This window comes from Bos javanicus, chromosome 6 (assembly GCF_032452875.1).
Source record: "Bos javanicus breed banteng chromosome 6, ARS-OSU_banteng_1.0, whole genome shotgun sequence".
NCBI classification, from domain to species: domain Eukaryota; kingdom Metazoa; phylum Chordata; class Mammalia; order Artiodactyla; family Bovidae; genus Bos; species Bos javanicus.
This window is the reverse complement of record NC_083873.1, coordinates 41,026,044-41,038,614: the sequence shown is the minus strand read 5'-3', so window position 1 is coordinate 41,038,614 and position 12,571 is coordinate 41,026,044. Positions and strand designations below refer to the sequence as shown.

The 12,571-nt window shown below is 39.2% G+C and overlaps 1 protein-coding gene and 1 long non-coding RNA gene across 4 annotated transcripts in view; both read left to right on the top strand.

Annotated features, from left to right (window-relative positions):
• Positions 1-12,571, top strand: part of KCNIP4 (potassium voltage-gated channel interacting protein 4) — a 1,316,619-nt gene that overhangs the window by 826,865 nt on the left and 477,183 nt on the right. The window lies entirely within an intron of this gene.
• LOC133249398 (uncharacterized) overlaps positions 1-12,571 on the top strand; it is a 55,652-nt gene extending 43,081 nt beyond the window's left edge. Inside the window, exon 2 of the long non-coding RNA XR_009736932.1 lies at positions 1-12,571. This exon is cut by the window's left edge and continues 26,334 nt beyond it. This is a non-coding gene — a long non-coding RNA (uncharacterized LOC133249398).

Here is a 12,571-nt window from a genome sequence, read left to right as displayed (position 1 = left end):
ACTCATTGGTCTTTAAAAAGCAAAGAGGGAGGAAGAAGAGAACTAAAAAGTGGATCCCAGTGATTCTGTGAGACTGTTCCCATGCCCTAGCCAGGATGAACTGCACACTCATCTGTATTCCAACAGTGTTTTCTTTCAGCTTTTCTAACTAAATGCTACACAAACTGTAGTCTGTGGGAGAAGGCTATTTTGTAAACTATTAGCTGCCCATTTGCAAGGATAAAATACAGAAATTGAGCACAAACTTATAGAAACTGGTGGCAATCTGATATTGTCACAATATCCATAACTATTGTTTTGTATTTTAATACTGTATCTGTATACTATGGACTGGGGAAAACAAAACAAAAACCTGATCCTTTGCCATAGGCTGTTTGAGAAGCTCTTGTTTTGTAAAACCAACTTCACTGAAATAAAGCATAATTTATCTGTCCATTTCTCCAGTAGCTTGCCAGTTCAGTGGAGAAGAAGCAATATGTTTGCATCCTTTGTAAACCTCAGTTTTCAAGCATGAGTGAAAGCACAACACACATCATCAATAAATAGAATGGAATTGATCTTGATAGCTAGTTAATCGTTTTTTCCTGTTGAGAGAGCAGGTCCAGGTTGATTGTGTGGGGTAGAAGTTATAGAAATGAAACTTAGGAGACACAAATAGACACAGACAATTGTTGTTGTTCATTGCTAAGTTGTGCCTGACTCTTTGTGACCCCATGAACTGCAGCATGCCAGGTTTCCCTGTCCTTCACTATCTCACAGAGTTTGCTCAAACTCATGTCCACTGCGTTAGTGATGCTCTCCAACCATCTCATCCTCTGTGGCCCCCTTCTCCTCCCGCCCTCAACCTTTCCCAGCCTCAGGGTCTTTTCCAATGAGTCAGCTCTTCAGATCAGGTGGTCGAAGTATTCGACCTTCAGCTTCAGTATCAATCCTTCCAATGAATATTCAGGGTTGATTTCCTTTAGGATTATGAATGCTTTGATCTCCCTGCAGTCCAAGGGACTCTCAAGTGTATTTGCCACAGTTTGAAAGCATCAGTTATTCAACGATGGACATTCTTATAGTCCAGCTCACACATCCATACATGACTACTGGAAGAACCATAGTTTCGACTCTATCAACCTTTGCCAGCAAAGTGATGTCTTTGCTTTTTAATACCCTGCCTAGGTTTGTAATAGCTTTCCTTCCAAGGAGCAAGTGTCTTTTACTTTTATCAAAACATAAGTAGTGATAAATTCAAATACAAAAATATAAGTAAGCAAGAGATAGTTCTCATAAGATGCCACAGAAAGAAAAAGTGCTGGGGTCCAGCCCATGTGGATCCAGGGAATTCGAAGGGGGGACGGCTTCGGCGATCAGGATATGATAGAATTAAAGATATAAAGAGTGGTTGAATAAGGATAGCTCAGCGAGAAAATTTAGTGGAGAAAAGAGGCTGAGTAACTTGGTTTACGTGGAAAGCCAATAAAATTTCAAGACAAGAAATTCGCGTCACCTAAGTAGGCCACAGGCATCCTTCCATTCTCCCAAAGGAGAGGAGACACTAAGGCCTCCCCAGTCAGATCTTAGAAGCCCAGGCATAATTAGTAGGCTTGACGATCCTCCATGCTCCAGATGGGAATTCAGCCAGAAAGTGAGAGAAAGAATGACATGAGGAGACCAGTCTTTCTAGGAACTGATCCCATTCTTTATTTTCCAGGGTCCACTTTTATACACATAGATGCAATACAAAAGTCACGTGGGGTCAGAAGTCCTGACTTTTATCAAAATCAGGTGCTTCATACAGATGTATACAAAGGTCTTAGGGGTGTTACATCATCTTCTGGCCAGGGGGCCTGCTGACAATTTATGACCCTCTCCTTGTGACAGTGGTCAGTCAACCAGAACACTTATTTCTCCAGGAGTGATTATTCTTAAAACAGACACCACCTTCCGAAGGCACCAGATAAAGTTACATTCCTATAGGGTGAAGGTGCAGTGGGTTTTAATTAAGGAAAGAATCTGCTTAGCCTAAGGTCTAACGTGATTAATATCAAAGGTTAATACTTATTTCTTCTATATATTCATCAATGTGTATAAGGGCAGGGGATGTGGAGACTTAGCAGCAAACATTGGCTCAACAAATGAAAAACCCTTCACCAATAAAATTTTTAATCAGCCCACTATACTACACTAATAATTTCCTAACTTTTCAAAAGAATCTGTTTTTAGAAGGTTTAAAGCATCTCGTGCCTCTCACGGTTGGGAGGCTGTGAACAATCACATGTGGCCACACAAACCTGTCAGGCAGGCTAGAAAACCTTCAGAGGAGTTTGTAGATTGAAACACTCCTGTCATGCCCAGGAATTACTATTAACTGGAGCTGTAAGTTAACTCTTTGTCAGAGAGAGGTGGTGGGGGACAGCCCCCGTAAAGTCAGAGGTGTAGGTGAGAGCACAAAGCCGTAAAATAGGCAGACTCTGGTTTTGGGGGTAGATGCTCGAGAATTTCCAGGAGGACTCCTGAGGCTCGATCCCACCTTTGCGTGTGCCGAGCCTCCTTTCTCATGACCTTTGCCACGGGCGGAGTTCCTCATGCTGGCTCCCGGCAAAAAAGAGCAGTGAAAAGGAGCTAGAAAAGTTTGACCAGTTGTGTGTGCTTCAAACTTTGGGGAAGAAACCCTTAGAAAAGAATGGGCCAAAGATGGGAACAGAGAGGAGAGGCTGAAACTGTCCTCAGAATCGCAGGGCACAGTGAGATCCGACTGATGAACACACTTTCCTTCTGAGACTGTTGCCTCTGCTCTGGATCAAGTTAAACATCTATTAGTGCAGAATGGGAAAAGTGCTCCAGTTTCCAAGGTCCTGAACATGATCCATCCCAAAATAAGCAGCCTAGTGTCCTTGACCCAACAAATCTCTGCTTTTGGTGATGACTTTCCTGAAGAAAGACAGATGATTACTCGGCGCACAGCAACATGTGTGGTGCTGTGGACAGACTGAAGTCCTTCTGGGCTCAGGGTCTGCTACAGGTGTCTGTGCATGCTTTCGTTGTTTCACTTGATCTACCTACAGAATTTCAATTAGTTTCCATCTGCAAAATACAAAATCGAATCCTTCTGAATGCCCTGAACTCTTTCTAAGCACCAGGCTGTGTTGCCAAAGTAACAGTTTGCATGGAATCTAGGCCATATTTCAGAGAATCGGGTCTGATCAGAGAGCCTGGTCAAACTTGAAAGGATGATAGTGACAGTCTAGCTAAGCTTCTATTTTGTAGAAAGGTAATTAACTCACAAAGTAATAAAATAACTAGTTCAAGCTTACATAATGAATTATTTCAGATAAAGCAGAAACAAGTTTTCCTATCTGCAAGACCCTGAACAATTTCTAGTATGCTTCAGTGCTTCTCTGTCAACTATTCAGTTATCACATCATGATTTTACCATTGGTTAAAACAACAATAACAAAACTCCCAAACGTTGAAATCAGTTGATGGTTGGAAAAAAATTTCTGTGTGGTTTTTGCTACTCCCCAGGAACTTGGAGGACCTCACTGTGTTTCAAGATACTATAGCATTCCATGATGGTTAAGGACAGAACCGCTAACAAACAGGATTTAACATTTGCAGAATAAAGTTCATAAAATAAAGCTACCTTTACAATGAAGAAACACCTGTAAATTATTTAGAAATTTTTGACATTTTGAGCTCTCTGCTTCCCAGATGCAAATTTTAGGATTTTAATTGTTTCACCAAAAGTCCACATGGCCACCAAAAGTACATTAGAAGGCAAGAGACTGGATTTTGACTACATGAATATGCAAATCTCATCTTCACAGTGAGGTGTTCATAGTACCTACCTCCTAGAGTTCTTATAAATATCATTCAAGGTAACAATTGTAAGGTGGCTGACGTGATGTTCTAGACATGGTATGAAATCTACAAATGTTAACCACTGACAATAATTAACAGATAGTCCTGCAGGGAGTTTTCAGTATATAAGAGGGAAGATTAGACTTGATGATGAATAAGATCTTTTCTGTTTCTGATTTTTTTTTTTTTTTTACTTTGATGGTCCTTCCTATCATTAGGCCATTTGCAAGTTAACTAAACCTGTGTCTCTATCTCCAGAAAAATGCTATTTTTAAATACCTTCTTTCAAACCTAATTAATCAGTGGACCCCGGTCTGATTGCATTTCTTGCCTTGGTTTTAAAAGGTGCTCAGTCATTATTGAAAAGGAAAGAAACTAACCCAGAGGGAGTATGTATTGTATGCCATGATCATCAGTCACGTTACATGGTCTATCCGGCAGTCTATGAGGGGGGATAGTGTCATTGCGTTTTATAGATGAGGAATAAATCCTCAGAGATTTTGACTCATCAAAAGACCCAGTCAGAGTGAGCATGCAATTTATTGTATAAACCAGGACACTTTCCAGAGTAAAAAGGGGGCATTGTTATGAATTATTCTGGCAGGGGAACTTCCTGGCAGTTCAGTGGCTAAGACTTCACCTTCCAGTGCAGGGGGTGTGGGTTTGATTCCAGGTCAGGGAGCTAAGATTCCACATGCCTCGCAGCCATTAAACCGAAACTTAAAAAATAAATAATTATTCTAGATCAATAGTTATACATTAGAACTGTCCCAGATAAAGATCAGGGGCATATGGCCACTTTCCTTGTGGCCAAAAAGAAGTTATGGGGCCAGATCCCAAACACAACACATCCCCTAAGTCCTGTGTTTAACTACAATGATGGGAAAAAAGATCTTCCCTGTTATGATTGTATTATGCTGGGCTGGTGGTTAGAACCCAAATACAAGTGAAAACTGGGATAGTACTGTGAGAATCTAGTAACCTGAAGAGGATACAGTGGTCAGGGCATCGATGTCCTCTGGAGCTTCTATAGAATCAAGAAAGGTGTTATATGCTGAATGTTGCTTGTGTTCCCCAAATACATATGTTGAAGCACTGGCACCCACTATAATGGTAGTTGGAGGTGGTGCTTTGGGGAGGTAATTAGGTTCGTATTAGATTGTGAGGGTAGGATCCTCATGGCGGGGTAAATGTCCTTATAAAAGAGGAGGAGACATGACACCTCTCCCTCTATCTTCCTGCAAGCACCACAATCAAGTCATGTGAGCCGCAGGAAAAAGGTGAGTCTCCACAAGAAGCAGGCTTTCCAAAAGACACTCAAACTTTCTGCACTTTGGTTTTGGATTTCCTCACCTCCAGAACTGTCAGAAATTTACGTTGATTAATCCATCCAGTCTGTGGTATTTTGTTATGGCAGCACAAACTAAGACAAGACCAATTACTAAGGCATGACTATAAAGGCCTAGGGAGATCTTTAAAACTGAGGACAAGGCAACTGAAAGGCAAGTCTGAGAGACAGAGAGAGAGAAAGAGAGAGGTGGGGGGAGATATAGATAACCTAATAGGCACCTAAATATAAACCAGAGAATAAAGACGTCTAGGGACTGTCCCTTCTCCCAGCAAGTAAGCTAACCCAACAGCAAAATTGAAAACTTATAAAAAGAAAGGACATATTCATACCTGATTTTGGTCAACTAAGTAATTCTGGGAAATGTATCACCAATAGATTGTATTTGCAAATGTAAAAATAAGAAAGGGATCAGTAATATTCATTGCATTTGCTTGGTCATTTGTACTTTCCCAACGGTTAATATTTGGTGAAGCCATAGGACATGCCAAGTACTGTTCTCCATGTTCTGTATATATCTATAGAATTAAACTGTTCTGTGAGGCAGGTTCTGCTTTGTTTTCCATTTTACAGACTAGGAAAGTGAGGTCTAGAGATGATGATTAACTTGTCTGAGACTTTTTCTTTTTCCTGCAGAGTGGGCAGATTGGTTTCCCACAGCTGATGAATCAAATGACCATAAAAAGAGTGACTTGAGGCGGCACTGGTGGTAAAGAACCCCTCTGCCAATGCAGGAGACATAAAAGACACAGGTTTGATCCCTGGGTCAGGAAGTTCCCCTGGAGGAGGGCATGGCGACCCACTCCACTCTTCTTGCCTGGAGAATCCCCATGAACAGAGAAGCCTGGCAGGCTATAGTCCATAGGGTCACAAAGAGTCAGACCCAACTGAAGCAACTTAGCAGGCACGCACAAAGCAATACATTTATTCTCTTATATATAGTTCAGGAGATCAGACATCTAAGATGACTTAGACGTCTGGCAGGGCTGTTTCCTTATGGAGGCTCCAGGAAGAATATGTTTCCTTGTCCTTTCTAGATTTTAGAGGCCACCTACAATCCTTGGCTTATGGTTTTCTTCTCCAACTTCAAAGCCAGTAGTAGCAGAGCACCCTCCAATCTCTCTCTCTTTGGGTTTCTGTCGTCATGTCACCTGTTGCTGCTGTTGCTTCCATTGAGCCCACTGAATAATCCAGGATTATTATCCCATCTCATGATAAGTAATTTAGTCATACCTGTAAACTTCTTTCACTGTGTAAATTGACATATAGTATTCTGTCTTCCACAGCAGGGTCCATGCCTAAGTGTGGCTGCAGAAGATACTGCTGTAAACTACTGAACCATAGTACCTGAAAACATTTCAACATATATTTTATCTGAGTGTGTGCTATATGCCAAGAATTTGCCTCATGTTGGGCATATGATACTGCACAAAACATCTATGATCCTAAGCTCATGTGCAGTACTGGTACTGACATATACATAATCACAAAGCAAAAAACAGTGAACTATGGAAACAAACAGGAAAGACAGAGAAGAAGAAAATTACAAATTAGAGTTCAAGGAGGACTTCTCTAAGGAAGTAGCATTTAAACAAAAACCCAAATGACGAAAAAAGTATATAGTGTGTTCATCCAATATTTGACATGATTTTAAAAGGGTATTGATAGTGGCTCTGGTAAGAGATTAAATCATGGGGTAGTTCCATCATTCTTTCTGTTTCTTCTCTTAATTTTCTAAATGATGAACTATTACTTTAAATTAGAAAAATGAAAGAAACAGTGTTTTATGAAAGGAGTGGTGTGTGTGTTGGCCTTTAAGATTGAATCCGTAGAAAGTTTCCTCAATCGGCTGTGAAATGGATGCCAGACCTGTTTCTGAAGTTTGTTCTAGAAGACAGTGTCTCTCATTCAAATGCATTAAAGTTTTCTCTACAACCAGTACTTCCTTAGATTACAAATTCCTCTTATTATTCAGCATCATGCTACCATGTCAGAAAATGCAAAGTCAACACTCTAAAATACAAAAATTGGAAAATACTTGGAATGTTCTAAATATTTAACCTTTTCAGATTATACTCGTTAATTTCAAGCTTGCTTATATTTTGTGTATGGGAATGACACTGCCTTACTGGAATCCAGTTCTAGCCACTGCTATTGCTCTGAGAAACATCCTAGTCTATATTTAGAACAATTGACTGGGTAGAAAAAGGAAACAGGCTCTTTCATCAATGTTTGATCTGATAGATGCCTCCAAATGCCGGTCAGTTCTCCACTGAATGTTACCATGGGCAACGGTTTTAAGAACTTTATATGAATAAAAGAGAACAGGATAAAAAATACTGAACATTTGTCTGTGTGGCTTTGTCCATTTTATTCATATGGCTGTCTAGACTTAGATCTTAACATTTTGATGATTTATTGCTCGGAGCCCTTATGCATTCTCCCCTGGCGTACTGAAATGCATACCTAATTGGGCTCCCTCTCTGTTCCTCCTTAACCCATCCCAGTCTTTTCAACCCACTGCTGCCAAAGTAATCTGCCAAATAATGCTCTCACCACATCCCTCCCTGCTCAAGAAGTCAACATAATGCTATCTATAAGTATTTACTATGTGACAGGCATTCAGCAAGGGCTGGAAAGTTTTCCTTTTACAAATCTAGTCGGAAAAAAGAAACATTTGAACAATGAGTTCTAATACAGGGTTGGATGACATCAGTGTCAACTGGAGTCTAAGAAACCAGCTTCTAGAGCACAGAGGAATAAAGAATTAATTATTTAAGAGCCCAAGCTCTAGCTAAATAAAGTACCTCTGAAGAGCCTTTGTTTCCGGTTTCAGTCTTTCTAGATTTAGCCCATTCTCTGCATTCATAAACTTACATCTCTGCCCTTTTTTTTTACAAGCTACTAGAGACTTCTCCATTAGGACTTTTTTGAAAGGCAAGTTTATAAAATTCACATGATTCCAGTAAAAATAGTAATGGGAATATATTAACTCATTCAGAAATACTTCTAAACTTTTGGCAATGATCTAAAAGTAAAGCTTCAGGTGAGGCTTAATCTACCAGTTAAGATGTTATCACACCTGAGTCCTGATTTCCTTCTTTTCTATGCCTTCCAGTCTGATTTATTCTATAACCAGTTTGCCTTCCTGGCTATTCTAGGTTTAGTCTCAAGTAGCAGCAAGAGGGCTTAGTTAGGACCTCACCTATTACTGTCATCTGCAAAAAAGCAAACAATTCCCTAAAAGGCTAACACAGTTCCTGAACCTTATTTTCATTGACTTGAGTTGAGCCATACCCTGCTTCATGAATCAGTTATTGTCTCTGGAACATTGTATCAATTGTCCTAACTTAATTTGGACCCATACCTAGAGTTGATGGTGGTGTCATCTACTAGCTGATAGTGAAAATTGGGGAAGAGTACTTACTTAAAGGGAGAACTTCCTACTGTTTTACCAAAAGAAGAATGAATATACTGGACAGTAAGAAGTGAATGAAAGAATTAAAAACCAGATAAATAATTAATAACTTGTTTTAGCCTCATCATTCTTGGACAGTATTTTGCCATAATATCTTCTTTGGCAGTTGCAAGAATCTCCAACTCAAACATTGTTTAAACTTAGAAAGTCTGTCAAATACTGTATTTTTTTTCAACAAAACCTTTTGAGTTTATTGCATAACATTTTACATAAAACAAACAATCAGTAAGTTTTTATCATTACTTATTCCAAAAATTTCCACTTCACCATTCTGTTTTGTTTTTTCTTGAAAGTCACCAGTGTTCTAATTTTAAAACCAAAGTTTTTCCCTTGTCTTTTCATGGCTTTACTTCTTTTTAGCTCACTTCTTTTCAGCACTGAATAACACTCCATTGGATGGATATACCATACTATATTTATCCACGCATGTGCTGAAGGACATCTTAGTTGCTTCCAAGTTCTGACAATTATGAATAAAGCAGCTATAAACATCTAGGTGCAGGTTTTCATATACACATAAAATTTTCAGTCCCTTTAGGTAAATACCAAGGAAAATATTGCTGACATATAGAAACAGTGAGTTTAATTTTGCAAGAAACTACTGGACAGTTTTGCAAAGTGGTTGTGCCCTTTTGCATTCCTACCAGCAGTGAATGAAAATTCCCATTGTTCTACATTCACCAGCATTTGCTGGTGTCAATCCAACTACAATTTTTGAAACCAATTTATCATGTCAATTAAAAAAGTGCTTCCAGGACTGCTACTGCTGCTGCTGCTAAGTCACTTCAGTCGTGTCCAACTCTGTGCGACCCCAGAGACGGCAGCCCACCAGGCTCCCCCGTCCCTGGGACTCTCCAGGCAAGAACACTGGAATGGGCTGCCATTTCCTTCTCCAAAGCATGAAAGTGAAAGGGAAGTCGCTCAGTCGTGTCCGACTTCCAGCGACCCCATGGACTGCAGCCCACCAGGCTCCTCCATCCATGGGATTTTCCAGGCAAGAGTACTGGAGTGGGGTGCCATTGCCTTCTCCAGGCAGGACACCTAAAAACACTGTCAAGATATGCAATGGCCATCTCTGGAATTTGAACTCTTGATTTGGGTACTTCAAACATTAACCTCTCTAGGGTGTAAATCAGAGTTAGCTTTCACACACATATATGAGATATTTTATTGAGATATTTAAAGATCAATTATAAAAAATATAGCAGAAACCCTAAATTTTCAGTGAGAAAAACATTGACATAGTACACATATTTTATCCCAGATTCTATGAAGTCTAATCCATGGCTCTCAGGACATCTGTGAATTCTTTCATAGTTGTATGAGACATTGCAGTGTGTGTGCCTTTTTCTAAGCAGATAATTCACAAATTTCCTCAGTTTCCTAGAAGTGCCAATGCCCTATTAAAGAACAAGTTTTTCAATATGGATATAAAAACTGAGACACTTTTCTTCGTTGATGCATTCATTCATATGAGCAATATGCATTGCGTGCCTTCTACATGCTGCGCATTACTCTGAAACCTAGGAAGACAGCAGTGAACCAGTTGAACAAATTCCCCATCGTCATGGAGTGAAGGATATAGGTAATCAAGATTAAGCTGACTGTACATGGCATACATAATTTCACATACTGAAAATTCCACCCATCACACAATCAATCTATATAAAGTTGTAGTAGCCAGAAGCTACTTTAGATACACTGAGTAAACATTAAATGATTTTGTATTATGCAATTCTGGATCATTCCATAACCTTTATTATTTATTAATCCTAATAATCCTTTTTTATTTATTAATTTATTTTTCCTCTGAAGGGCTAGGCTCAGGCACACAAATTTCCAAGTCAATCATTTACCGAGTCTAGCTCAATGATCTCTCATTACGAAACATGAATTTTAAATGTGCATTTTAAAAGTTGGGTTGTAATTAGGTTATTGGTCTGCTACAAAAGCTTTATTGTTTAATGATCACTTCTTAAACCCAGGTCAGACTCCTTCTGACCTTGATGTGTGCACACTTAGTGCTCACAACTTTCCTGTGCATACATACCTCCAACCACCACAGCACTAAACACCATGAAGGCTTCCCTAAAGTCATTCTTGGTAGTCTCACTATATGTCTTCGGAAATAAGCTGACTGATAAGTGATAGCAGCCTGTATAATTATTATTGAGCATTTATTGTGGTTCTGGAACTGGGTTGAGCACTTTCCAATTATGAATGGCAGATCATGCAACACAATACTAAGAGTGTGGGTTTTGAATGTCAGCTCTGCAACCTATTTAGCTGTGAGACTTGGGCAAGTTATTTAAATTCTACACCTCAGTTTTCTGGGATATTGAATAAGATACAATAAACTCACTTCATAGGTTGTAGGGAGGAGTATATAAGGTAATGTATCTTCTTGCCTGCCTGATGTGCAAAAATCACTCAGTGAATGTTGGTCATTAATATTATCATTAAAATTCATAACGGGTATTCAAAATAGTTATTATTATTTGTATTTCTGTATGAGATTTACCAGAAGGGTAGATACTATCTATTCTTTTGTTAGATAGTCTGCATCTCACTTCATTATATCAGAAATTATGAAGATTCCTTGGAACCTTCTCCAGGAAGTCTTTAATTGATTCCCCCTTTTAAATATCATTTTTCTTGTTTGTTCTTCATCCTAGGATATTAAATAGGGATATTTAATAGGGATATTAAAAATGGACTTTATCTTCTTGAATTGGATAGTTTTGGAAACAATGTATTATAGACAGGAAAAAAAGCAAGGCATAGGGTAAAAGGACCCGATTTTGAACACTGATTATCAGCTGTGTGACATGCAGCAAATTATTCAACCTCTCTGGTCCTCAGTTTTCTAATCTCTAAAATGGGAGCAATAATAGTTTTCTTCTGGGTTGTTGATGAAAATGTAATACTCTGGTATAGAAAGAGCACCTAATAACAGTGCCTGGCATGTAGGCAGGGTCTAGAGGCAGGATAAATTTCTCCTCTTCACTCTCTCCAGGAAGACAGATTTACTCTACTTCGTATTCTTCACAGAAGTTAGCACACTCTGTTACAAATATGCAGTGCTTAGAAAGTATTGAGTCAAATTAAATTGCTGCTACATCCAGTGATAACAAATGGCCATATAAACAACAAGGACACATTGCAGTATAAATCTATTAGCTGCATTTGTGGCTGCTATAGTATTATTTTTATTATGAATTAATAACTGCATATCAGAATTATACCTGGGGTTATCTCTTACAATATCACTTACAAACAGCTAGTGTGGATGATTAATCTTTGTGAATTCCTCACCGCTGTGAAGTGATTTCTCACTAGTCTATTCCTCATACTTTGAAGATACCCTGCTCATAAACTTTAACCCTTGAGTTATAATTGTTTCTTTACTTTTCCACATTTCCTATTAAATGGAATCCCCTCAAGGAGAGACTCCCCTCTTGCTCATCTTCTACTCCTAGTCTCTGACACAGCACCTTGCCTGCAGAAATGTGCCAACATTAGGCCTTGGTCCTCCAAGAACTGAGGAGATGGAAGATCGTGGTGACTTGTAATGACCAGAGCGTGTGTGGAGTTCAGGCGAGCAGAGGAGGAGCATCCCCTCCCCGCCAACAGATGTAAGGAGCCCTCTACTGATGTAAGGAGCCCAGAGAGGCTTTCTGATGAATTGATGCATGCACCGAATTTCAAAAGATAAAGGAGAAGAAAGTGTTACTAAGAAAAGAATACTCATTAGGTTGCATCAATGAATGTGTCTTTTAGTTAAATCTCAAAGAAATGTAGATAATAGCATCGGCTATTGAACTTAACCATAAAAAAGCTCACATTTTTCATGACAACAAAGATGCCTCACTTGCTAATTGAAGTACATACCTTAA